Source organism: Adiantum capillus-veneris, unplaced genomic scaffold (assembly GCF_014529385.1).
Source record: "Adiantum capillus-veneris isolate H3 unplaced genomic scaffold, ASM1452938v2 Hic_scaffold_303, whole genome shotgun sequence".
Lineage (NCBI taxonomy): Eukaryota > Viridiplantae > Streptophyta > Polypodiopsida > Polypodiales > Pteridaceae > Adiantum > Adiantum capillus-veneris.
Genome location: NW_028221423.1, coordinates 59,998 through 87,826, shown reverse-complemented (window position 1 = coordinate 87,826; position 27,829 = coordinate 59,998).

Below are 27,829 nucleotides of genomic sequence, written 5' to 3'. Positions count from 1 at the left end.
GATTTACCAAATAAACCCAAGTTTTGGTAAAGATAGGTGCCAAAAGGCTTTGTTAGGTAGAACCTAGAGCCAATGGTCCACACCAAAGGATTCAATTTCACTTTTTCTAACAAGTAAAAAAGGAAAAACTTTGGCAACTTTGGGAACCATTTTCAAAAGGCTAGAGTCACTCAGGGAGCAAAGATTGTTTTGAAATTCCTTGACGGCACCAAGAGCAGCACTATCTTTGCAGGAGATGCCACTTGTTTGAGGGATAGCTGGAGTAGGGAGGGTACTGATAAAAGTTGGATTGAGACCACATAATTTTTTGAGAAAGCTAGATGGCTCAGCTCTAGATGAAGAGAATAGGCTAGCTCTTGTTGGTATTGTAAAGAAAGTATGGGTAACTGTGCTATGTAATGGGAAATCATAGCAACCCCATACTTGGAGTCCTTGTCCAAGGTAGCCAATATATTGACCCAATCATTAAAAGAAAGCATGTGCCAGATAGAAGACTTTTTATCCTTAGCTAAGGCCGAATCATAAATTAATTCAAGAAGCATCCAAACTGCTAATACCTTTGAAAAGGGAGGTTGCCCCACAGAGAGAGGTTCATAGGTTAATTCCAGGCCTTGCAAAAGAGCAAGGGTTTGCAATAGACAAAACTGTTAGTTAACAAGATATTACTTAGGGTAAGATGCAACAATGCTTTTGGCATGTCGAGCCAAAAATGGTCTACTTCTAACAGCCAGGGCTTTGTTTGGAGGATGGTCTTTTAGGTAAAAACTAATTTGTTCTAAAATCCTTGTATGCTTCTCTGGGTCATGGATAACTCTCATGCAAGCAGTCAGTTTATGGTGTTTGTGATCCTGAAAGTTAATAGAAAATTAAGATTAGTAATGTAGGATGGACCTACGACCCTTAAACCGGCAAAGTAAAAAAGAGTATGATAGCCGTGAGTAGGTATCCAAAATTATAGTCTAAGAGGGACCACCTAACACCAGCAATCTAAAAAGGAATTATTGATAGTGGGTCCAACCTAGCACTGTAATTCAAGCAAGTTCCTAAAGCCAGCGTCCTGGTTTTCCCAAAGAGTTGGGAAAGCCTTATGTGTAGGACGTGTGTGTGGCTGCTTTACTTATATAATAAAATATGAATGAACTTTTAAGTTCAAAAGACAGATGGATTTAGACAAGTGATAGTACAGAAACAGCTCAATCTTAGATTATTTTTCTTACATTACTATAATAATGAAGTTTCATTCTAGTGTAGAAGTACAATAGCCGATCTAAAAAGTATATTCCAAGAAGTGGTAAGAACCTAGGATGTCAAGGACAGGCAATTGCTTCAAGCCAAAAAAATTCCAAGAAACGATAGAGTCCTCACCTGCATTTATTCAAACAAGACAACAGATATATTAGCCTTGAATGCGTTTTACAGGTGTCAATGGACTATATCACTTGTTATCCATGTCCAGCTTATAATTTTTAACTTAAAACAAATGCCCAAAGATCTCATGTAAGCCATATTTATTTTATTGTTTTGTGAAAAAGCATTTTTCTTTTGATTTAAGGAAATAATTATAAATTTGGTTTCTATTTAGCCCCAATTTTTAATAGACCTTAAATAAATATTATCACATATATCATTTTGATCAGAAGGCCACCATCCCTTATGATCCAAGTGTCTTAATACCCATATCGGCACATCGGCCCTTCAATAACCTTGTAGAAATTGTCTAGTTTCTTCCTTAATCAGTCGAGGAAGTTCAAATTAAGGCCATTTAAAAGTGACCTAATCCTTGGCATCGGATACCCATTAAGAAATGTCTTTGCATGGTTAGACTTAGCCTAAGTAAATCAAGCAAAAAATTGGACTTATAAAGCCCCTCAATTGGGTCGGGGGTATCCCATCATACCTTGGATTGTATCCATAAGTATTATACCAAAAGAAGAGATTTTACTTTATCTATTCTACTCATCCATAGAGATTTAAAGTAAAAGGCCGACTTTCGGTGAGTTAAAAAGGAAAAAAGGCGGCATCTTTAATTCATAAGTAGCCCGACAGTTAGCACAATAAGAGATGGTATCAATAGTACGTAGTCAATCAAAGCGGCCTAAGCCATCAACCCCAAACCAAAGGTGAGCCCAAAAGGAAAAGGCGGCAATCTTATTTTGCAAGCAGCCCAACAGTTAGCTCAATAGAAGATGGTCTCAATAGTATGTAGACAGCCGAGCGGCGTAATCCATCAAACACAAACCAAAGGCTAGATATCTGGCGCCTCTTGGGGCAAGGAACACCACCATTCATTTCATAATATTGCAACTTTGTTGCTGCAAGTGCTATGGGCAAACAATGCCAACCTTCGATATCAAAACTCCCTTTTTTTATCATCAAATTGTCAATGCAGAGTAAATTTCAAATCTTTTACGTAGTATTATGTCAAAAGACCAAAATGATGCAAGTTATACAAGTCTAGTCAATTTGTACATTGAAAAAACACCATTAACCCAAACCCTACGATCATAGTTTCCAATCACCGATTGGCATTTATACCAAGAAGTATCAACACTTAAAAACCTTAAGTCGGTGCTTAAAAACCTTAAGTCGGTGCTGAATATAGTAAAGAATGCAATAGTAAAAAACTAATCTTTCAGGCTTAGTACCAACCTGTGAACCCTCCTTATGTTCAACCATCTCCATAGCCACACAATAAGCAAATCTTTAGGCCCTCAAAAAAACTCTCTTTCACATACACACACAAGAAACGCAAGATCCAAGGATAAGTGAGGGGTATAGAGCAACCCTCACCTAGTTTCAAATGCACAGTTTGGTAAACGTTCTAAGGAGCCACAATCTTGGCAAATCGTCTTTGCTCTGTCATCATCACAAGGAATAGGCTATCCAGTGACAATCGCCATGGTTAATCCAATAGTGGGAAGGGGGGGGTTGTTTTTGTTAGGTTAGGTGTGTCTGAAGCGAACAAAAACAGAGCAGAGCTGTGGGGAGTGATGCCAGAGTAAACGCGGCATAATTCCCAAGCATGGGTTAGCAATGAAAAGAATCACGCTTTGATAAGGGGGGGGGGGGGGGGAGTGGGTTGTGAGGATTAATCCCCAAAGACAACCACCAACTAAGGTAATGTATCCCACGTAGGTGGAAAAAACATTGCCGTCTAAAGTCTAGGGGGAGGTTTTAAAATATTAATAGGTTGTTGTATTTGTACTTCAAAGCTTTACGCACGATGGCTTCTCCTCATAACGGGGGCCTTACAAATTTGCGTTTTTAACACAAAAAATTACAAGGGGTAAATCAAGGTCCATACTTAACAATCTCCCACTTGGAGACTGATCTCCAAACCAAACCTATAACTATTTTCCATCCTGGCTTCTTATCCTTAAATGCCAATTGAAGATGATCAAAAGCTCAACTTCTCCTTGTTGACCACCTTTGTAAACATGTCTGCATGATTTTCACTTGTATGCACCTTTCCTAGCTTTAGTTGTCCCTCTTCCAAAAGAGTGTATATGGAGTGATATCTCACCTCAATGTGCTTTGTCCTTGAATGAAAGGCTGAGTTCTTTGCAAGATGAATAGCGCTTTGGCTATCACTGTACAAGACATAATTGTCTTGTTTTAATCCAAGCTCTTCTAAGAATCTGTGAAGCCACATAATTTCTTTGCTTGCCTATGTCATTGCTACATACTCTGCTTCCATGGTAGAAAGTGAGAACACTTTTTGTAGCTTTGAAACCCAACTTACTATAGTGCCTCCAACTGTGAAGACATAACCAGTAGTTCTCCTTCGAGTATCTTTGTCACCTACCATATCTGCATCAGCATACCCTTGAAGAAAAATATCAGTTCCTCCAAAGTACAAAGCATTTGTTATTGTCACTTTCAAATACCTAAGTATCCACTTCACAGCTTGCTAGTGCTCTTTACCTGGGTTGTCCATGAACCTACTTACAACTCCCATTGCATGTGAAATGTCTGGCCTTGTCCAGACCATAGCATACATAAGAGAACCTACCGCTGCGAAATATGGAACTTTAGACATATACGCTATCTGCTCTTGTATCTTTGGATACACATCCTTGGTTAATTTAAAGTGGCCAGTCAAAGGTGTAGAAACCGTTTCTACATTTTGCATTGCAAACCTTTCTAGTACCTTCTTGATGTAATCCTCTTGAGATAGCTTTATTGTATTCTTCGTCCGATCCCTTGATATCTTCATACCAAGTATCCTCTTTGTAGCACCTAAATTTTTCATTGAAAAAGATTTAGACAGGTCCTCTTTTAGCTCTTTGGTGTCCTCCATGTTAGAACTTGCAATTAGCATGTCATTAACATACAGCATTAGGATGATGAACTCCCATCTCCCAAATTCTTTGTGTAGACGCAATGATCTGAATTGCAATCTCTGAATCCATGATCCAGCATCCATCGATCGAACTTCAAGTACCATTGTCTTGATGCTTGCTTTAAACCATACAAACTCTTCTTTAATTTGCAAACCATTTTCTCCTTACTCCTTACTTCATACCCCTTTGGTTGAAGCATGTAAATTTCCTCCTCTAAGTCACCATGAGGGAATGCCGTATTTACATCCATTTGCTCAAGATTTAAATCATGAGTAGCCACAAGGCTTAAGACAAGTCTAATTGAGTTTATTTTTACAACAAAAGAAAATATTTCATTGAAGTCAATACCTTTCTTTTGAGAAAACCATTTTACCACAAGCCTAGACTTGTACCTTTTCTTCCCACCTTCTTCTTCCTTCAGCTAATACACCCATTTGTTTTGAAGTGCCCGCTTACCTTTAGGCAACTCAACCACTCCCATGTTTGGTTGCGATGTAATAAGTCCATCTTCACTTTACTTGAGACTGGCCATGAAAATTTTGGTTTCCGACGAGTGATTTTTCTTCACGCACGATGGCTTCTCCTCATAACGGGGGACCTTACAAATGTGCGTTTTTAATACAAAAAATTACAAGGGGTAAATCAGGCTCCATACTTAACAAAGGGTACACACATGCACATTTATCAGTGGTATTGGAAGAATACGATCCCAATTTGGATCGTCCATGTTTTGATTAGGGGGTATTTGCTGGTCACAACTGAGGATACCTTGAAACCATTGTTGTAGTGCTTTACCCACTGCTTGTGTAGTGGGTACACCTTTCGCAGAGTTGATTGTAACTTTGTCACCCTTACCCTTACCACCTTTCGATTTGTTGGCCTTTGCACCCTTGACCTCATTTCCCATCGAGACTTTACTGTGGTAGCAATAAATGCATGGAAAGAGGGTCATTGCACCTTGCTTTCACCCTAAAATACACTTGAGTGTTTTCAAGTCTCCTGTCAAATGCCACTAAACTTAGAATGTTCCAAGACCCAAAACAAATCTCTATCTATCTTGTTGTTGTCAAATGACGTCAACAATTGCTGTGTGTAGAGCCTCGTGTGTCTCATGTGGAAGATGAAAAGCTGTCAGCCACCAAATATTCTTCTCTGACTGAACACCTAAACATGTGTTTCCCTTCTCAGTAGCATTTAGCTCGACATTGACACCCACCAAGGCCTTGCTCATCAACATAACGCTTACCCTCTCGAGTCATTGACCCTTAACAACCTGGCACTCATAAAGCTTCATAACAAATATCACTTTGCCATCACACTCTTCTTGTGTGAACCCATAAAGTATTATCATTGACTCTTGGAGCTTTAATAACTGAGCATACACATTGTTGAACTCGTTGTAGCGGAAGGATTTGTTGTCTTCTAATGGAATATCATCCTCCACATACTAAAATCCACCCAACAAGCTTGCAACATCATTATTGGTGCACTTTTTTGCAACACTGACACTGTAAGGTGTTGACAGAAACCTAAATAAACCTTTTGTTCAATGACTGAGTGTGACACTTCTATACAAAGCTTCATAGGCCTTGAAACTTATTTTGATGTTGTCACACACCTCCATTATCTCTCGAGGCGACACAATGCTCTTTAGCTCACTGAAATACTTCTATCGGAAAACATTAGCAATGCCAGCATCGGATGGATCATCTACTAGCTCAACCAACTCCTTTGACTTGATAATATGCTGCAGCAGAGCACATCCTGTTGTTTGAGCATCGGAATCGATTCCCATCATCATTCAAGCCAAGTTTCTGCATATTGAATTAATGTTTACCAACCTGCAGAACATGTAGGAAATCAGAATCTTGCATCCGTATTCTTACCAAGTTTGATGGACACGTTTCTTTTGAGCTCCATCACTTGAGAATAGCAAGGACATCGCCTTTCTCTTATGCTAACGAATGTGGTGGCCTAGGGGAGCATGTGTGAGATGATCAATTTGCCGACGCATATTTTGTGAAGTGTATTGTAGTTGAAAATAATTGTCTAGTCGACGCTCCTGCTCTTCTTTTTGTTGTTGTACTTTTTCATTGAGATTCGCCATCTCATCATTCAATTGCTTTGTATTCTTGTTGGCTTCCTCTCTAACTTGCTGTAGAATACTTTTGCGGACTTCTCTTGCAATGATGAATAGGCAGTAGAGAGATGTTTACTTGCTTCCCTTTCATTGATGAAAGCTAAATACAATCTCCAACAGTAGCCAAACAGTCTGTCTCTTCCATCTGCAATAAAATGCAGAAGCTCGGTGACATTACGAAAGGGTAGTGGTACATTGGATCACCAGGGTAAATGTGGCCATCAACCCATAAGTTGATTGCCTTTTTGCACCCAATGCTTTGTAGTTGATCTGCAGCATTGGGATGATGTGCCAAGTCACACAATTGCATACTCCTACTCCAAATCAACGTTTAATCGATATCGTTTTGACCTATTAGTAATGTCTTGCAGTGGAGGGCGATGAATGACATGTTTGTTAGCTAATCAAGCAAATTAGAGAGAGAATGTGTAATGGTGAGACTGCTGCAAGTAGGGAAAGGTGGCTATGGAGGGATATAGTGAAGAGTACTCCGAGATAGTAGAAAAGGATTATGTTGTGGAGGGAAGAAAGAGAGAGAGTGTAGCTCAATCTCCTTTGAATTTAAAATGTTGATCGTGAGAGCTTGAGACAGAGAAATGCTGCTGCACAAAGAGGTAATGGAGTTTTCCAATGCTCTCACTTGGAGCTGGAGTGGGAGAAGCATGAGAGAGAGAGAGAGAGAGAGAGAGAAAGACATTAAAGTAAGAGAGTGGGAGAAAGAGTACATATGTAACCTTGGAGGATCTGCACTTTCTGTCACATGTAGGCAGCATAGAATGTCCTCTTAATGATTGGGAAGTGGAAGTGTGACAAGAGAAAAGGGGGGGAAAGAGAAGGAGTTGGCTCTCATTTTAGAAAGAGAATGTTGTGAGAGAATGCAAAATCTACTTTTTTGATAGGGGGGAGCTGAAAAGTGCTTCTTTTAATGAGAACTAAGTGAGAAAGAGTGTTTTATATGTTAGAGAGAGGAGAGAGATGGGAAAAAGACATTTTAAAATTCGGTTACCCACCTCTCTTTTGGGCTAAAATAGCCTATTTTCAAATACAAAATATTCAAATGGTATTTTTGAAAATCTCAACATAGGGCTTTTTGCCTTCTCTTTTAGGCTTGGTCAAACTTGCTTAAGCTTTAAGCATTTCCTTAAACTGCCAAATAAAGAGGCCCTCCTATATCCCATTCCCTTCCTAATTGTATGCTTATCCATGCTAAATTGTCTTGATATTTTTGATCCAAAGCAATCTTGACAGCAATAGTTGTGCAACATCATCTTCCTATAGCTTCTCCATCTGGTATTACTATTTGGCTAGGTGAAACTTCTTTTGTCTCACATTTTCAAACTTTTGGATGTATTGTTTATTATAACCCTATATTAAAGAGACACACAGAAAGCTTGCCCCTCTTGGTTTTAAAGTTCTACTTTTATTGGATATTGAAATACTTTTTAGGGAAACAATTCATGATACCTATTGTTACTCACTAAGCCATGAGGGTGATGCTTGTTTTCCACAAATAATTAAGATTATTTTTATACTTCTTCATCAAAAGCTGCGTGGGAACTGATCTAGATCAAGAATTGGCAGAAAAAGGGACTAACTTGATTGGAAGATAAAGTTAAGAGATGGGAATTGAGAAAAAATTGGGGTCCAATAAAAATTGAGAAGAGAATTGGGGTCCAATAAGAATTGAGAAGAAATTGGGGTTCAATAAGAATTAAGAAGAGAATTGGGGTCCAATAGGAATTGAGAACAAATTGGGGTTCAATAAGAATTAAGAAGAGAATTGGGGTCCAATAGGAATTGAGAAGAAATTGGGGTCCAATAAGAATTTAGAAGAAAATTGGGGTCCAATAGGAATTGAGAAGAAATTGGGGTCCAATAAGAATTGAGAAGAGAATTGGGGTCCAATAGGAATTGAGTATTCTACCCACCATTTCCTATATAAGCACCCCTCTTTTTGTAATTTTACACATATTGCTAAGCTACTTGCATACTTGCCATGCTCAAGATTATGCTTAAGTAAATCAAGGTTTCCATTAAACCTTGCTCTTGCTCTCTCCCTCTTTTGAAGGCCAAAACCTTGAGGGTTTTGTGAAGAAGCTCCTCTCTCCTTCCTCCTCATCCTAAATCCCTTTCCTTCTTCCTTGAGGTTTAAGCTTTAATGCTAACCTTGGAATTAGGGTTAAGTATTAATGATAGTTATACATCATTAAGTTAAGCTTCAAAGGTAGAATTGCATCCTTAAGCTAAGTTTTAATGGTAACTTTGCACTTAGGTGTAAGCTTTAGTGACTACCTTGTATTTTAGGTTTAAGTTTTAATGGTAACTTCACAATTAGGGTTAAGTACTAAGAGTATCTATGCATCATTAAGTTAAGCTTCAGAGGTAGATTTGCATCCTTAAGCTAAGCTTTAATGGTAACTTTGCACTTAAGCTTTAATGACTATCTTGTATTTAGGTTTAAGCTTTAATGGTAACCTCGCAATTAGGGTTAAGTGCTATGAGTATCTATGCATCATTAATTTAAGCTTCAAAGGTAGATTTGCATCCTTAAGCTAAGCTTTAATGGTAACTTTGCACTTAGGTGTAAGCTTTAGTACCTTGTATTTTAGGTTTAAGATTTAATGGTAACTTCGCAATTAAGGTTAAGTGCTAAGAGTATCTATGCATCATTAAGTTAAGCTTCAAAGGTAGATTTGTATCCTTACGCTAAGCTTTGATGCTAACTTTGCACTTAGGAAAAGCATTGAAAGACAAGCTTGCAATTTAGGATTTAGCTTCCATGGTGACTTTGTGTGTGATTAGGGTTAAGCTTCCATGGTGACCTTGTGTGATTAGGGTTAAGCTTCCATGGAAACCTTGTCTCATTAAAGAGAAAGGTTTAGTCTCATTATGGTAATCAACTTAGTGTTTGCATGTCTCTTTACGGTAGGAAGAATGTATGGTTATAATCCTCTCTTCCAACCTTTAATGAAAAGCTCTAGATTCCCATTTTATCTCCAAAGGGAGCTTTAATGGAAAGCTCGAAGACTCATAAATTATAGAACGACCTTCTAACTTCCTAAATGGAAAGCTAGGCACCATAAGAAAAGAGTAGTTGTCTAAGCTCGATAGAAGTAGTTCAATTTTTAGTATTTAAGAGTATTTCTAAAGTTGTCAATTTCAAGTTTGTTTACAAATACGGGATGGGAGAGATAGGGGATAACTTCGCGGAATTGATCTCCGAGTTGTTTGAACCGAAAACTCTACAAGCTTCCATGGAGATACCCCATGGATGGCAAAGGATTGCAAAAACTTGGGAATTGTACAAAACGAGGATTGAACTTAAAAAGTTGGCATTTCCGAAAAGACATTAACCATCAAATGCCTATGGCAAAAACTCGCTTGTATTTTCTAAATAAACTTGGCTAGTAGATAATTAATAAAAGTAGGAATTAAGGTTGATAAATAAATGAACCTGAAAATTATCAACTAAAGGTTAAAAAGGATTCTCGAGAGGTGATAGGGATAGCCCATTGTAATACATAGATTTAACTAGGAGTTTTAAAGATTGTCTGGAAATGACCAAAAACCAAGATGGATCTTCTTGGGGTCAATTTGATTGAAAGGCCGACCCATTGAGAGGATTCTCTTGAGAAACTTGATGGAGATTGTCCCTTTTCAGCTAGGGTAGCGTAACCGACAAGTTTGTTATACCTAGGTCATTCATTCGATCAAGGACAATCCATGCTTCATCTGCCATTGTTGCGGGATTCTTTGCAAGACCGCCTAGTGGCCAATAGAGGTCCTTCTGGTAGAGATAGTCTTCAATCTGCATCTTCCAATGTTGGTAGTTAGTTTTTGCCGTTGAACTTCTCAATCTTGAGCTTCCCTTCCTCCGCCATAACTCCCACTCAATTCAAGGAATCCTTTCCTTGAGATAATTTAGCTACGAGCAAACATTGCTCTGATACCAGTTGTTAGGAAATAAGACGTAGCTAAATAGATAATTGAGTAGATTACTTAATGGAGAGAGACAGATTTACATACACGAGATTATAGAGTAGAGAGAGAGAATGAGTACACACGATATACGTGGTTCACCCAATGTGGGCTACGTCCACAGAAAGCAGCCACTCAATGGCTTTAGTACTTGAAAACAAGAAGTAGTTTACAAAGGGATTATACCCTTAATGAAGCTCCCGCCTTGCTTCACTCTCACCACCTCACACTAACCTTGTTGCATCAACTTCACACTCTGAAATGTGTGTAGAAATGGCCTCCTTTTATAGGCCAAAAGGGCTGCCCTCTCTTATGAGAGGCAGCCATGTGTAGCCGCCCTTGTACGAATAAGTCCAAATCGGACCCTCCAATCCGCCCATGTGTGGCCGCCATTGAGAATACAAGTCCGCTTTTGAATTCGGCCACCGGCACCGGCCATTGACTTCCGACCACCAGCCACCGGCCATTGACTACCGACCACTGGCCAACCAACTGGTTGTTTTCGACCACTTTCCGACCGCCGTCCAGCCATAATATTGCGGCGAGAGAGAAAAAAGTCTTGGGGGCTTCCGCCCCCGAGGTCCCTAAAGTTGCCCCTGGTTTTTGACTGTGAAAATTTTGGTTTCCGGTGAGTGATTTACCTTCACGCACGATGGCTTCTCCTCATAATGGGGACCTTACAAATGTGCGCTTTTACCACAGAAAATTACAATGGTAAATCAGGCTCCATACTTAACATAGTATGCCTTAGATGAGCCTTGAGAAACTTGAGCAAGACCCAATCATTTTCTTAGAGGCTAAGGCTCTTCTGTGCTTATTAGCAGCAACCCTTTTTGCCTTTGCTGTGAGATGGATATAACCTTTTTAACTTTGGAAAAGATTCTTTTAAGTCTCGGCTATATTCATCAACGAGAGGTAATGTCATAAGATATAATATCTAACTTTACCAAATGATTGTCTCATATTAAATTGATCATTTAATATGGGAAGATAAAAGGGGAACAAGAGTTAGGATATAGATATGTTCTTCGTTCTTCTAAACCTATCTCAATAGGGGACCAAAAGGAGAAATGGTTGTATCTCAATAGGGGTCCAAAGACGGTCTACCAAAGAGCAATGTGCAATAAGTGCTTCTAGATTTACCTCAGCAAGGGACCAAGAGGAGAGATGGTTACATCTCAATAGGGGTCCAAAAGGAGGTAGTCTATCAAAGAGCAACATGCATCCAATGGAGCACAAAGACCTTAGGGTTAGCTTCATTAAAGACCTTCAAAAGTTAGTGTTAAAAAGTCATTTGACGTTAGGCAAGCTAGGGCTGACCTTGAGGTGGGAATCCTACCCAAGCATGAGGTGCTTGTCGGCTTGCTAACTAAAGTGCTTAAAGTGTTTGTGGGAACCTTGCCCAAGCTTGAGGTGATTTTCATGCTTAAATGACTAAGGCTCTTGAAGTGTTCATTTCAAAGATAAACTCTCAAGAGGCATAAATGGTTTCCATGCTTAATTGACTAAGTGCTTGAAGTGTTCAATTCAAACCAAGTGACTTAAGAAGCATAAAAGACACATGTCAAAATCCTCCACATGTGGCCCTCATGATGTGCTTGAATTCTATTGGATATGCTTTAAAGGGGTCCAATGAGAATGTAGATGCATAAAAATAAATAATTAAGTTCTTTCTCTCAAACAGGAAAAAGAGGACACGTGTCCAGATAATATAATTAAATAGTACAAGAGAGAGAGAGAGAGAGAGAGAGAGAGAGGTGTGGACCAAGCATGAGAGGGGGGTCTACTCTCCCACACACATACACACTCTCTCTCATTGTGTGAAGTGCAAAGTGTAAGAGCTCCATCTCCTTCTCCAAGCTTGTTGAGAAGTGGAGAGCCTACACCAACTGTGAGGGCCATACCCAGACTTGACCCTACTCACCTTCCTCAGTCTTCCAGACTGCTCCAGGGAATGATGTAGATCTATCTACAGGTATCCCTCCCACTTGGGACTGACACCTAGATAGGACTCCGGCCTATCTCAAATGCCAACCCAAGGGGGTAAATCCCATCAATTTGACGACTCTATCCACTTATTATAATTTAATCTATCCTTGGCATCTTTCAGTCACCCACACCCAAAATCGTGGTCCTTAGTCTTGATTCTCTTGATCTTTAACTTGAGGATCTGCTCTTGCTTTCTTGTTCTCCCTTGGTTCATGACGTAAATCTATCTGCAGGTATCCCTCCCACTTGGGACCAACACCCAGACAAAACTCCGGCCTATCTCGAATGCCAACCCAAGGGGGTAAATCCCATCAATTTGATGACTCTATCCACTTATCAAAATGTAATCCGTCCTTGGCATCTTTCAATCACCCACACCCAAAATCGTGGTCCTTAGTCTTGATTCTCTTCATCTTTAACTTGAGGATCTGCTCTTACTTTTTTGTTCTCCCTTGGTTCATGGCGATAACCCCTTTTTCTTGACAAGAAAGTACGGCAGTTATCGCTTTTCCCCTTAGAAGAGGGATCTTGTAATCCTACTTGGTCTCACTCGTTCTCGCTTATCCGTTTTTTTTCCCGCATAGTCCTAGAGTTTAACATAAAAATTTTATTCAACATCTGGCCATCTGACCCTCCGGATCCGCCCACCCACCGAACCATTTCATGAAAATCCCTTCTCCGAGGTAGTACTTAACTACTACAAATCAGGAAGACATTCTATCAGACATTGTCAGACAACAAGCAGCATACAATCTGTTGCATACCCTTGTTCAGGAAAATTTATATAGTTTTTCCCACCATATATTTATTTAGAAACTTTTAATTCATTTCTTTACCTTTATCTGCTACAATTAGCTTGTAACTAGTTTTCTAACTAATCATGCTACACATTTAGTTTCAACCAATTCATCTTGCCTCACTCAGGACCAAGATAATCCGTTACAAGCCATCAAAATGGCAGCACCTTCACAATATTTCCCAGAAGTAAGTGTTTGGGAAAGTCTCATCAAGTAATTTAATCATTCCTTCCTAAGCATTTTATTTTGAGAGGTATAGCACCATCTGGTGACAGATGCACAAGATAGCCCCTATATTCCTAGCATTTCCAGTTCCTTTTTAAGCAACCAAATCGAACAAATTTCCTTAAAATAAATTCACATCATCCTCTCTGAGTATGATCTTCTCATCCAACTATTGGCATTAGGCCATACCCGGATTATGGCCGTTTTCCAATAAGAAATCGCGGGTACTTCACCCGACCGGGCAAAAATAAAACAAACCTATTCATCCCTTATCCCTCGCTGGGAACAATCCGGTTAAGCTTGGCGTCAACAGTGGCCTTCAATGTTTCAGAGATGAAGACCACGGAGGACTTGATGAAGTCACTTGATGACTTCTTCGAGAAACCATCGGCATCCAATAAGGTATTTCTTATGAAGCACTTGTTCATTCTAAAGATGGCAGAGAATGGTTCAGTTGCAGAACACCTAAATGACTTTAACACAAACATAAGTCAACTTCGATCGGTGAAAATGAATTTTGATGATGAAGTGCGAGCTCTCCTTATACTATCATCTCTACCGGATAGTTGGGACAGCCTTGTGATGGCTGTAAGTAATTCTATCTCTGGTACAAATATTCTTAAGTTTGATGATGTTGTGGGTGTTCTCCTAAGCGAGGAAATGCGAAGGAGAAGCACAGGAGATTCATCAAGTGTTGCACTGTCAGTGGAAACAAGAGGAAGGCCTAAGGAAACGTTCAAAAACCACAAGGGTCGTGATTGCTCAAGGCGGAGCAAGTCACGCACAAAGTCAGTTCTTGAATGTTGGAACTGCGGCAAGAAGGGCCACGTCAAGAAGGATTGCTGGTCCAAAAAGAAGAAGGAGACAGAGTCTCAAGACAACAAGCCAACATCGGAGGCCAATGTGGCAGGTAAAGTAGAGAAAGATGCTCTAATTCTCTCATTAGACAATGTGTCTAATTCCTGGATAGTAGATTCCGGGGCTTCATTCCATGCGACACCACACAAGCAACATTTCCAAGGCTACACCAAAGGTAATTTTGTGTATGTATACTTGGGAGATGATGAAGCTTGTGAGATTGTCGGCAAAGGTACAATTTCTGTCAAAACTGCTAACGGAAATGAATGGAAGCTTAAAGATGTTAGGCATGTTCCTTCTCTTCACAAAATTTTGATCTCTACAGGACAATTGGACGATGAAGGTCACAACATTGCATTTGGAAACAAACGGTGGAAGATCTCAAAGGAATCTTTGGTGGTTGCCAAGGGAGAAAAGGTCGGTACACTTGACTTGTGTACTGTTAGCACGCAACCTTCAGCTTGTGCAGCAACTACAAAAGTTGATAGTGCGGTGTGGCACTATCGACTTGGGCATATGAGTGCCAAAGGAATGCAAATCCTTCAAACAAAGAAGCTTCTACTAGGTTTGAAAGAAGTGGACTTAGAGTTCTGTGAAGAATGTGTTTATGGTAAAAAAAGAGGGTAAAATTTCAAAAATCAAGAAATGAAGGAAAAAATAAAAAACTTGAGTTGGTTCATTCTGATGTTTGGGGTCCTGCAAGTACACCATCACTTGGTGGCTCATTGTACTATGTAACATTCATAGACGATGCGACTAGAAAAACATGGGTTTATGTCATGAAGAATAAATCCGATGTATTTTCCATATTTCAAAGGTCGAAAGCCTTTGTGGAGAATGAAACAGGTACCAAGGTTAAATGCCTCAGATCCGACAATGGAGGTGAATATTGCAGCCAAGCTTTTGAAAGCTTTTGTGCTAGCAATGGCATTCGGAGGCAAAGGACAACCCCAAGGACACCTCAACAAATGGGATTTTGGAAAGGATGAACAAGACAATCATGGAGCGAGCACGAAGCATGCGGCTACATGCAAGGCTACCGCTTGAGCTTTGGGCGGAGAGCTATAAGTACGTCTGTGTACTTAATCAACCGGTCACCCTCAACGGCATTGGATGGGGGAGTTCTAGAAGAGGCATGGACAGGTAAACCGGTGAATTATGCATTTCTCAAGGTGTTTGGGTGTGAGGCTTTCATGCACATAGATAGAAGCCTAAGATCAAAGCTAGATGCAAAGTCCAAAAAGTGTTTCTTCATTGGCTATGGAGAAGGTGACTTTGGGTATCGCCTATGGAATCCTGAAGATGGTAAAATCTTAAGAAGTAGGGATGTAATTTTTAACGAACATAATATGTATAAAGATTACTTGGAAAGAAAACAAACAAAAGAAACAGGTGATGAGTACATGGAGCTTGAGGATGATGAAGACTCAAGGACTGCAAACGGTGACAATGTGCAACAACGTCAACCAAATGAGGAGCCTCAACCTATTCCCCGAAGATCTACAAGAGCAATTAGACCTCCAAAAAGGTTTGTTCCTTCCTTCAACCATCTCTTGATCTCAGATTTTGGAGAGCCAGAATCATACGAAGAAGCTATGCAACATGAATCCAAAGAAGAATGGACAAAGAGCATGCAAGTGGAGATGGACTCACTACATCGCAACCAAACATGGGAGTTGGTTGAGCTGCCTAAAGGTAAGTGGGCACTTCAAAACAAATGGGTGTACAAGTTGAAGGAAGAATAAGGTGGGAAGAAAAGGTACAAGTCTAGGCTTTGTGGTAAAAGGGTTTCTCAAAAGAAAGGTATTGACTTCAATGAAATATTTTCTCCTGTTGTAAAAATGAACTCAATTAGGCTTGTCTTAAGCCTTGTGGCTGCTCATGATTTAAATCTTGAGCAAATGGATGTAAATACGGCATTCCCTCACGGTGACTTAGAGGAGGAAATCTACATGCTTCAACCAAAGGGGTATGAAGTAAAAGGTAAGGAGAAAATGGTTTGCAGATTAAAGAAGAGCTTGTATGGTTTAAAGCAAGCATCAAGACAATGGTACTTGAAGTTTGATCAATGGATGTTGGATCATGGATTCACAAGATGCAACTCGGATCACTGCGTCTACACGAAGAATTTGGGAGATGGGAAGTTCATCATCCTAATGTTGTATGTTGATGACATGCTGATTGCAAGTGCTAACATGCAGGACATCAAAGACCTAAAAGAGGAGCTGTCTAAATATTTTTCAATGAAAGATTTAGGTGCTGCAAAGAGGATACTTGGTATGAAAATATCAAGGGACGGGAGGAAGAAGACAATAAAGCTATCTCAAGAAGACTACATCAAGAAGGTACTAGAAAGGTTTGCAATGCAAAATGCAAAACCAGTTTCTACACCTTTAGCTGGTCATTTTAAACTAATGAAGGATATGTGTCCAAAGACACAAGAGGAGATAGTCTATATGTCTAAAGTTCCATATGCTACAGCGGTAGGTTCTCTAATGTATGCTATGGTCTGGACAAGGCCAGACATTGCACATGCAGTGGGAGTTGTGAGTAGGTTCATGGACAACCCAAGTAAAGAGCATTGGCAAGCTGTGAAGTGGATACTTAGGTATCTAAAAGGGATAACAACAAATGCTTTGTATTTTGGAGGAACTGATATTTTTCTATAAGGGTATGCTGATGCAGATATGGCAGGTGACAAAGATACTCGAAGGAGCACTACTGGCTATGTGTTCACGGTTGGAGGCACACCAGTAAGCTGGGCTTCAAAGCTACAGAAAGTGGTTTCACTTTTTACCACGGAAGCAGAGTATGTAGCAATGACGGAGGCAAGCAAAGAAATTCTGTGGCTTCACAGATTCTTAGAAGAGCTTGTCTTCAAACAAGACAATTGTGTCTTGTACAGTGATAGCCAAAGCGCTATCCATCTTGCGAAGAACTCAGCCTTTCATTCAAGGACAAAGCACATTGAGGTGAGATATCACTTCATACGCAGTCTTTGGGAAGAGGGACAGCTAAAGCGAGGAAAGGTGCATACAAGTGAAAATCCTGCAGACATGTTTACAATGGTGGTCAACAAGGAGAAGTTGAGCTTTTGCTCATCTTCAATCGGCATTCAAGGATAAGAAGCCAGAATGGAAAGCAGTCACAGGTTTGGTTTGGAGATCGGTCTCCAAGTGGAAGATTGTTAAGTATGGAGCCTGATTTACCCTTGTAATTTTCTGTGGTAAAAGCGCACATTTGTAAGGCCCCCATTATGAGGAGAAGCCATCGTGCGTGAAGGTAAATCACTCACCGGAAACCAAAAATTTTCACAGTAAAAAAACCAGGGGCAACTTTAGGGTCCTCGGGGACGGAAGCCCCCAATACTTTTTTTTCCATTACCGGAATATTCCTTTTCGCCGGAATATTATGGCCGGACGGCGGCCGGAAAGTGGTCGGAAAACAAACGGTCGGTTGGCCGGTGTGGTCGGTAGTCAATGGTCGGTGGCTGGAAGTCAATGGCCGGTGCCGGTGGCCGAATTCAAAAGCGGACTTGTATTCTCAATGGCGGCCACACATGGGCGGATTGGAGGGTCCGATTTGGACTTATTCGCACAAGGGCGGCTACACATGGCTGCCTCTCATAAGAGAGGGCAGCCCTTTTGGCCTATAAAAGGATGGCCATTTTACACACATTTCAGAGTGTGAAGTTGATGCAACAAGGTTAGTGTGAGGTGGTGAGAGTGAAGCAAGGCGGGAGCTTCATTAAGGGTATAATACCTTTGTAAACTACTTCTTGTTTGAAGTAGTAAAGCCATTGAGTGGCTGCTTTCCCGTGACGTAGCCCACATTGGGTGAACCACGTATATCGTGTGTACTCTCTCTCTACTCTATAATCTCGTGTAATGTAAATCTGTCTCTCTCCATTAAGTAATCTACTCAATTATCTATTTAGCTACGTCTTATTTCCTAACATACTATGGGCAAGAATCCTGCGAACCACCAAGAGTATCATGCTAAACTAGCAAAAAGATACTATGGTCCTTTCTATGAAAATTCTTAAGCCAATTAATGAGATGGCTTATTAGTTAAGGTTGCCCAACCATTGGCTCATTCACAATGCTAACCATGCGAGCCTACTAAGCCTTACAAAGGAGAGCCACCAAAAGAACCAATAATGGATGACCCACCACAAATTAAAGAACAAGAAGAGGTGTTGCAACCTGAATCGATTCTTCGACACAGAGACAAGGTACTAAGAAACCAGTAAGGTTATCCAATGATATCTTGTTAAGTTCAAGAATTATCCTTTTAAAGGATTGCTAGATGGATGCAAGGAACCTAGCTTAAGGATAATACGAACCTTGTCAATGCTTTACAATGCTACACTAGAGTAAGCAAATGAAAATTCATTTTAAATTAACAATGTTTTTGTCTGAAAGACTCGCTCTCTTTCTTTTATTGTGCACAAAATTTAAGAAGTGTGCATGCTTAGGATCATGTTTGTGGTGATGACGTCTCCCAAACACCAAGTAGAACTTGTCTCTCTACTTTTGAAGTATGATATGGCTAAACAGCAGACATGCTTGCGACAGCTAAGTCTCTCGAGCACCAAATGGATTAGTCATCCATTCTGGAATGTGGTCGTAAGGTAAAAAGGGATTCTCTACCCGTAACAAACATGGATAATGATTTTTGGCTTTATTCTTCTCTACCTCATAGCGAGGCATAGTGTAGAAATTGGATGATAAGGCTGTCAAATGTACTTTTGTTGGTTATAGTGTTGAAAGCAGAGGTTACAGGTTGTATCATCCGCAAACAAAGTGTAATTTGGTTTCACAGGATGTATTGTTTGTGGAAGATTTGTTCAGCCCCCTTGCTGTCATGTACTATATAGACAATAATGTAAGCTCACATGACATTTATAACACTTTGTTTCCTCTTATTAGTGGTGGAAATTCAAATGTAAATTCCAATGAGGCAAATGTAAAGTCTATAAGGGTTTCCAAAAATGTTACAAATCAGTTTATTACTGATGCAGATGTACATGATGTACATTGATGACGGAAGGACTGAAAATGAGCAGGCTAGAGGTATGCCAAAATAGCTGTTGCATACATTGCATGACAGTAAATTGGATGCGCATTTGTCTAGGCGTACTCGTTCATGCTCTAGCCATGCATCTTATGCATCAGATTGTTATGATTTGGCTGTGTCTAGCTTACATGATGTTGAGGAACCTCTGTCTTTTCATGAAGCACAAAATTCAAAAAATTGGATGGCTGCCATGCAATCAAAATATGATGCACTTATAGAAAATGACACATGGACTTTATGTGATTTTCATCCTGGCAAAAAGGCCATTGGTACGAAGTGGGTTTACAAGTGGAGACGCAAGTCGGATGGTGAGATCGATTGCTATAAGGCTCGACTTGTTGCAAAGGGTTATGCACAGCAAAAAGGCATAGTTATGAAGAGACTTTTGCTCCCACTTGTTGTATGACTACTGTGCATTTTCTATGTGCATTGGCAGCTCATTTTGATTGGGATGTACATCAATCAGACATTTTTACTGCTTTCTTGAATGGTGACATATTTGAGGAAGGTTATGTAACGCAGCCTCGTGGTTGTGTCAAGAAAGGACAAGAGGACAAAGTGTGCAGATGTAAGAAGGCTTTGTATGAGTTGAATCAATATCCTCGTGCTTGATATGAGAAAGCTGACACTCATTTAGTTAAAACAAAAAGCACATTGTATGTAAAGCGTGAGGGTGATGTACTTCTCATTTTGGTTCTTTATGTAGATGATTTACTAATCACTGGACCAAATGAGAGACATATTTTTGAATTTCAGAGACTGATTTAAATGCTACTTTCAGATGAAATATTTGGGGATGTTGCATCATTACTTGAGCATACAGTTTAAGCAGTGTGATGATGGTATTGCCGTGTGTCAGAAAAGTTACACAGAGACATTTCTATGTAAGTTTGGACTTGAGGATTGCAACCTATTTCCACTCCCATGGAAACAGGTTTGAAATTGAGCCTTCATGATTCTGGTGATCCTACAGATGTCACTCTTTACCCAACTGTTGTTGGATGCCTCATTTATGTATACAACACGAGGCCGGATATTTAGTTTTTAGTTTCACAAGTCAATAGATTTGTGCATAGCCCAGGGTCTAAGCATTGACAAGATGTCAAGAGAATTTTCCGCTACATCACTAGCACTTTACATCTTGGGAGGATCATTGCTGCCAGACTTACATGCTTTTTCCGACTCAAATTGTGCTGGTTGTTTTGACACACGAGTTTCCACAAGTGGTTTCTATTTCATGCTTGGTAGTTCATGTATATCATGGTTAAGCAAGAAGCAACCTACTATGGCCACTTCGAGTTGTGAGGCTGAGTACACGGCATTCTTCACAGCTATGGTTGAGTGTGTATGGCTCAAAGGCCTTATGGATGATTTGGATGTTGGACAGGACACTGCCAACACTATCGACACCGACATTTAGAGCGAATTGGCAGTTGCAAGGAAAATAGTTTTTTATGCTTACACAAAGCACATTGAGGTGCATTACCACTATGTCAGGAGAGGCTCTTGACAGGAGAGATCAGCTTGGCTTATGTGCCAACACAGGACAACATTGCAGATCTTTTCACAAAGGCATTGTCTCGTGAGAAGCTCGAAGCTTTCCACAAAGATTTGAGCTTACTCCCCTTTGTGGATTGATCATGTCCTCAGGGCAGGGAACCTCCCTTTACTCATGTGCCAGCTCTTGTTCACCGCATCACTCCAGGGGGGATTTGTTACCATATACATGTGGTAGTGATGTGTGTGAACACACTAGGACCGTCGGGGCTTTTTTTTCCCTCTTTAGGAGGTTTTTTCTCTGGTGCATTGTATATACGCCCATCACTCTAGGGCTATCTTTCCATTTCACACTAAGTAATATACTCTCAGTTGTGTGCCTTGAGCTTCCTTTGTCTTCTCCAAGATGTGCGCATCTCTCTGCAACCCTAACTCTAATAGTTTGAAGGTTTTTTTTTTAGTAGATTGCGGTGTTGTGTGTATTGTGGGCTATAGCAAGGCAGTTGTTTGCGTTCCATGTGTGTTCCTCTTTCCCCCTCTCCATATTTTGGTGCCCCCAATGAGGAGAACGATGATTACTCTGATTAAGTATAGAGAAGCACTTTTTGGTGCTGGTCGACATGGCATCTTGAAATATGGGCCAATTTTCATAGGTGATGAGAGTCCAGATGAGTAGATTGTAGATTTTGAGTTGTATATACTATAACTGTGTATGTCGAACAAAGACATCAGAATGCAGACATTTCCTTTGGTGATGTGTGGAAAAGCTAAATTTTGGTACGAGGCTCTCAAAGGCAAGAGGAGGCAAGCTTGGCCGGCTCTATAGATGCGTTTCCTACACGATTTTCGTAAAGAGGTCTCACCAGTCGAGATGGATGTAAAACTGAAGGCGCTCAAACAGGATATAAGTGAAGAATTTAGTGTGTTTCGGATCGCTTTGAAGTGTGTTGGGCAGAGTTAGTAGCCGCCATGCAGTTTGCTAATGGCGACTACATCAAGTTGGATAAATTCATGGCGTGCCTACATCTTAAAGTGAGGGAGAAAGTGGATTTTGAGAGCCTAGAAAACTACAATTGTGCAATGGCCATTGCAAAGGCAAAGAGCAAGAAAATAAAAAATAAGATTGAGCAGGGCGTATCAAGCTATGAAGCAGTGATCCCTACTCAACCATAGGGTTCGAGAGACGTTGTTCATGATGAGAACCATGGGAATCGAGTCGAGGTGTAGCCATTGTACTACAAAATTGGGTGAAAACCATGCAAGATTTGTCCGAGCAAATGCAGGAATTGTGACTAAGCATAAATGATAGAGGTCAGCCAAGAGGAGCAAGGGGTAGAGCAACGCCACTATCTGGCATGTGTTTTCAATTGCAGTGAATAAGGAAACTATGCACTGGATTGCCCTCATCCATCGAGATAAAGAGGTGGTATTTATCCGTTGTTTGATAGAGGTAGAGGCCAAGCACAACTCAATGGCTTGGGGGAGCAGGTAGTCAAGCATCATGTGCAACCAGCTCCTCCAGATGGTGGTGAAGTCCCTAGGGTGAACATCATTTGAGTAGATAAGCAGGATGTTGAAGTTTTGGCCAACAAAAGGGCAAGAATGGAAAGGGAAACAAAAACTGAGAGAGAGATTAGAGCCAGTAAGGGCAAAGAGAAAGTGTACAAAGTCAAGGAGCAATCAAAAACTATAAAAAAAAAGGAGGCATCACAAAATCAAGCAAGAAGACTTTTAGCTAGGGCACGGCTACCATGAATATGATCTAGTAAGTGATGTTCAAAATCAAAAGGTTAACATTACCTTTGGTCAGCTATTGGCTTTGAATTCTAAGTTGCAAAGACAATGGTCTACAAGCGTGAGCACAAGGCTACCAAAAGCTGAGGGCAATGTGCATGCAGTGGCAAACATGGCATTGAGAATGGGTATCCCGACAAATGTCCTTCCTCTGGTGGATGCGGTCATTGAAAAGAGGATGCACGTACACACCTATATAGATAGCGGAGCACATGTATGTGTCATGTTAGAGGCTGTTATGAAGAAAACAGGTGTTAAAGCAGTAGCCAAATCAAATGTGCACATGAGGATGGCTAACCATGCCAAGGCTAGATGTTTGGGCATGGCTCAAGACATAAGAGTGAATGTGATGGGTATTGAGTGCCTAATCGATTTCTTCATGATGAAAGAAGGTGATAATGCATACCCTATCATCTTGGGTAGGCCATGGTTGCTTTTAATAGGTGCTAAGGAGGATTGGGAAAAGATGGTGTTCACCCTCCCTGACAAAGAGAGAGGAAGACATGTAGTGCTTGATTTGAAGACCAAAGAGAGTCGTTTCCAGTCTATGGAGGAAAATGATGCGATAAGCTATGAGTATGAGACCAAAAGCCTATGATGAGGGCTACACGAATACCAAGGAAGAGGAAAGCGAGGATGATATGCTTAAAATAAATGCCAATTTGTTTGGCATCACTACTGAAGGCTCCCATGTAAAAGAAGAGGTGCAACCACAGGTTCAAGGCATAGGTGAGGAGAGGGTAACCGCTATGCTAAGTGAATATTTGACCAAGAAAAAGAGAGAAGTCTATGTCTAATTATGTGCCTCTTTTCCAAATCTATTTGTGAGGAAGTAAAAGGATCTACAAGGAGGAAAGGGAGTAGATCACAAGATAGTCTTCAAAGAAGGGTACAAACCAAAGGTGCATAAGCTAAGGAGGTTAGGGGAGATTCAAAAGGAAGTCCTTTGGTAGGAAATTAATCAGCCATTGGGATGCCAGTATCATACACGCCATGAAGGAGTTTGAGTGGGTTTCTCCGGTGGTTATTACCCATAAGAAGAATGGGAGATGATGGGTGTGTGTCACCTACAAGCCAGTAAATGCACCAACCAAGAGAAACCACTACCCACTGTTGTTCCAAGATGACATCTTAAATCAAGTGGCAGGTCATGAGAGATACTCTATCATGGATGGATTTCTAGGGTACTTTCAGTTAGAGTTTGCTTTTGAAAGTCAGCTGAAGATGATGTTGAATCTCTCCATGGGGATGCTTTGCCTATCACAGGATGCCGTTTGGTTTGGTGAATTCATATTCCACCTTCCAGGACTAGATTAATAGGGTGGTTGGCCCCTACTTGGGCAGGTTTGTTAGGGTTTTCATGGACAACATTGGATGCTATAGTTCAAGGGAGAATCATTTGTCGAAGCTACAGCTGTAACATTTAATGGCCTAAAATCTTATTTGTAGCGGAAATTAGCATGAACATAGTGGGCATTTCATTAGAATAGATTCCTAATGAGAATTACAAGAGTGCTTGGGTGGAGAGAGCAACAAAAAAACATAACACCTAGTTAGATAGCATCAACAATACTTTCAAAAGAGAGAGCAATTAAACTATTGACAACAGTTGAGGACCGGATTTGCATGGAGCCGGTCCCCCCTCCAAAAGGCTTTGTATTATGGTTTCTCCCATCAAGAGAGACATTGTACAATACAATTCTTTGTGTTCCTTCAAGACTAGCTAGTGCAATGAAGATGGAAGCTTCATACACCAAGCAAAACACTTAATCAAACACAACTTGAATTATCCCCGTTCTCAGACCCAAGACCTCACACACCTTCGAAGATGGTGAGAGCTAGCAGGGTATGAGAGTAGATTGAGAGGAAAAAGAAGTATCTTACGAGAAAGAAGTACATCTCCTCACATAATCACTCATATTAGCATAGCTTAGCTTAGTAATTAGCTTGGTAGAGAAGATGAGCATGCATTGAAGCTTGGCTCTTGGTTGGATTTGCATCCACATGCCAAGAGAGTGTTGATGTAGGTTTCTATCTCACAAGCTTGGAGTAGGTGATGAGCTCTCCATTAAAGCTTGGGAAGAGATAGAGTGTTTTCCCTTCACCATGGTCAAGTGTGAGAGTGTGAGAGTGAATCCCAGCAAAAATCAGCCCCCCCTCTCTCTTGGGCGAGCCCTAGCTGCTAAGTTAGGCTGGCTTTTTCCTCATTGGACCTCCCCAGGTCAAGCCAATAGGAATTAAGCAGCATAAGTGATAGCCTTCTGACATGTGTCCCCCTTTCCCCTTTTGTGAGAGCTTTAGATAATTAAATAATTAAACTAAACTCTCATTGGACCCCTTTGCCTCCTGGCCAATAGGAATCAGGCAAGCCATGGGGCTTCTGAATGCTCATTGGACCCCTTGGGAGACTGCCCAATAGTCTTCTAGGACACTTAATTCTTATTGGTTTCTTTTATTAAATGTTTTTAAATTAATTAAACTAGATTTACTCTAGCTTAATTCTCATTGGTCCACTTCAAGGGTCTTCCAATAGGAATTGGGCACACCTTGTGGGCATCTGGCCTAGGGAGCTGACATGTGTCCCTCATTCCCTTTGTGTAAAGGGAGCCTGTGTGTGTGTGTGTGGTTTTCTCTCTCATCCCCTAGCTTTGGGGCTCGCCCCCTCCCATGTAGGGATGCAGAAAGACTTTTTGGGCACACACACTAAGCATCCAATTTTCCCTAAGGTTGACCTTTGGACACAACCTTTGAATTTTGGAACCTTAGCATTTTGGAAGTCTTAATGGGCTGAACCTTAGGGTCTTTTTAGCCCGTTGTTTCACATGGCTCTTTTGCAGATGGCCCCCCCTTTGGATCCCTATTTTCCCTCCTTTGGATCCCTACTGTGGCTGGTCTGCTAACTTAACCAATATTCTAGCTTTTTCTCCCTTGGCACTTCCCCACATTAAATGATCAGTTTAATATGAGAAAATCATTTAGGAGAATTAGATATTGATTATTATGACAACAGCTATGCTTTTAGAGTCTTGACAAAGAAGGAGGTCAATTAAACCATAAGAACTGCAAGTTAGGATAACCTCGAGCACAGCTGTTGGTTCATGTAGTGTCGCAAAATGGTATTGAAGAAGATCCAAAGAAGGTCAAGGTGCTGGTCTTAATGGAGCCTCCCTCTTGTGCGCAAGGTTTGGCCTGCTTTGCACATAAGCTAGAGTATTTGTCGCGCTTTTTTTGGATGTTGTTGCAGTATGTGTATCCCCTCGAAAAGAGGGCTTAAAAGGTGCATGGTTTTGAGTGGTATGGAGAAGATCATGAAGCTATTGACAGGGTGAATGAAATCTTGCACCAGTTGCCGATAGTATGTCCTCCAAATCAAAAGAACAATTTCTATGTGGCAATGACAGTAGGAACGGTGGCTATTGGGGCAGTGTTGCTGTAGAAAGTAGAAAGGAGCTATAAGCCTATCTACTTTGAAAGCAAGGTAATAAGTCTTGCAGAGGTGGCCTACACCAAAGCAGAGCCGTTTGTCATGGCATTGGTTATTTCTTGGAGGAAGTTCAAAGTGCACCTCATTGTGCGGAAGTTTTATGTGTTAATGGCTAACAATATGTTGTGTGAAGTGGTGTTTCACTTAATGCCGGGAAAGCGGATCATGAAGTGGGTGATAGAGTTGTAGGAGTTCAAATTTGAGTTCAAGGTCAACCACACTAGTCGATCTCATTTGGAGGACATTTTGGTTAGCAAGGTCATTTAATTACCGATTTATCCAAGGGTAGTACGAGATGAAGTCACGAATGAGCCAAACTTGGTGGGAGCTTTTAACTTGTGGTTTGATGGTGCCTACAGGAGGGTGATGCAAAAAGCAAGTGGAGGTGTGGTGATACACGACCCACATGGCAAGGTAATATTTGCTAAGGCCTATGATCTGGAGGATGTCCATACCAACAATGAAGCGGAAAAGCTTGCCCTCCATCTAGGTTTGAAGCAATGCGTCAAATTTGGTATTTCCAAATTGGTGGTCAAGGGTAATGCGTTATTTGTCATCAATCAATTGTTAGTCCAATGGAAGGTAAAGCGTGATCCCTTAAAGTATTGGCTCTTCGCTATCAAGAAGCTGTTGAAGTTCTTCAAGGAAATCCAATTTAAGCATGTGAAGAAAGAATAAAACCAAGAGGCGGACCAGCTAGCAAGGTGCAAGGTGCATGTACATGATGTTGCAGGTATATATGTGGCCTCGCCCACTTACACAGGTAGAGAATCACTGAAGGAAATATAGGATTTTTTGGGTACAAGGCAATGTCCCAAAGGTTTGTCAAAGCTAGAGAGGAGGAGGATAGTACAAAAGGCTCGCAAGTTTACATTAATAGGTGAAGACCTAATGACCTTGGTGCTGGAGCAATGTCATGAGGAGAGCGGACACCAAGGAAAAGATCATCTGTTGTTTTGAGTGTTAAGAGCGGGTTTTGGTGGCCTTCAGTAGTGATGGATGTGCACTATTGGTGCAAAACCTTCCACAAATGTCAAACTATGGGAGAGAGGCGTTTGGTGGCCGTGTCACAGGGAGTTTGGATGCCATTTGTCCTCTCCCTAAGTCTACAAGGGGTAAGGTATGTTGTAGTAGCCATCGACTAGCTCACTAGGTGGGTCGAGGCCAAAGCGATGAAGGAGGTAAATGCACGAGTTGTAGCCCAAGATAACATCTGTTTCCGTTTTAGATAATCATCATTGATAGAGGCCAGAGATTCAGGAGTAATCCTATGCGGGCATTAGTGGAGAAGCTAAAGATTCAACATCGGTTTTTATCGCCTTATCATCCCCGATGCAATGGTCCTGTTGAGAGTGTCAATGGTCAAATCCTCAAGATGCTAACGAAGTATGTGTACAAGAAGCAGAGAGAGTGGGAGGTCAATCTAGAGAAGTGTCTATGGGCATGCAGGACATCCTACAAAGCGGCGACCAACTTTACTCCATTTGAATTGGTCTATGGTAAGGAGGTAGTGTTGCATGTGCAAGCGCAGCTAGGTGATTTGAAAGGTATGTGGCACATCAATGCCACTCCACAAGAGGTCTCACATGATAGGATTGTCAGCCTTGAGGCATTATAGATGGACAGGGAAGCAGCAATGGACTAC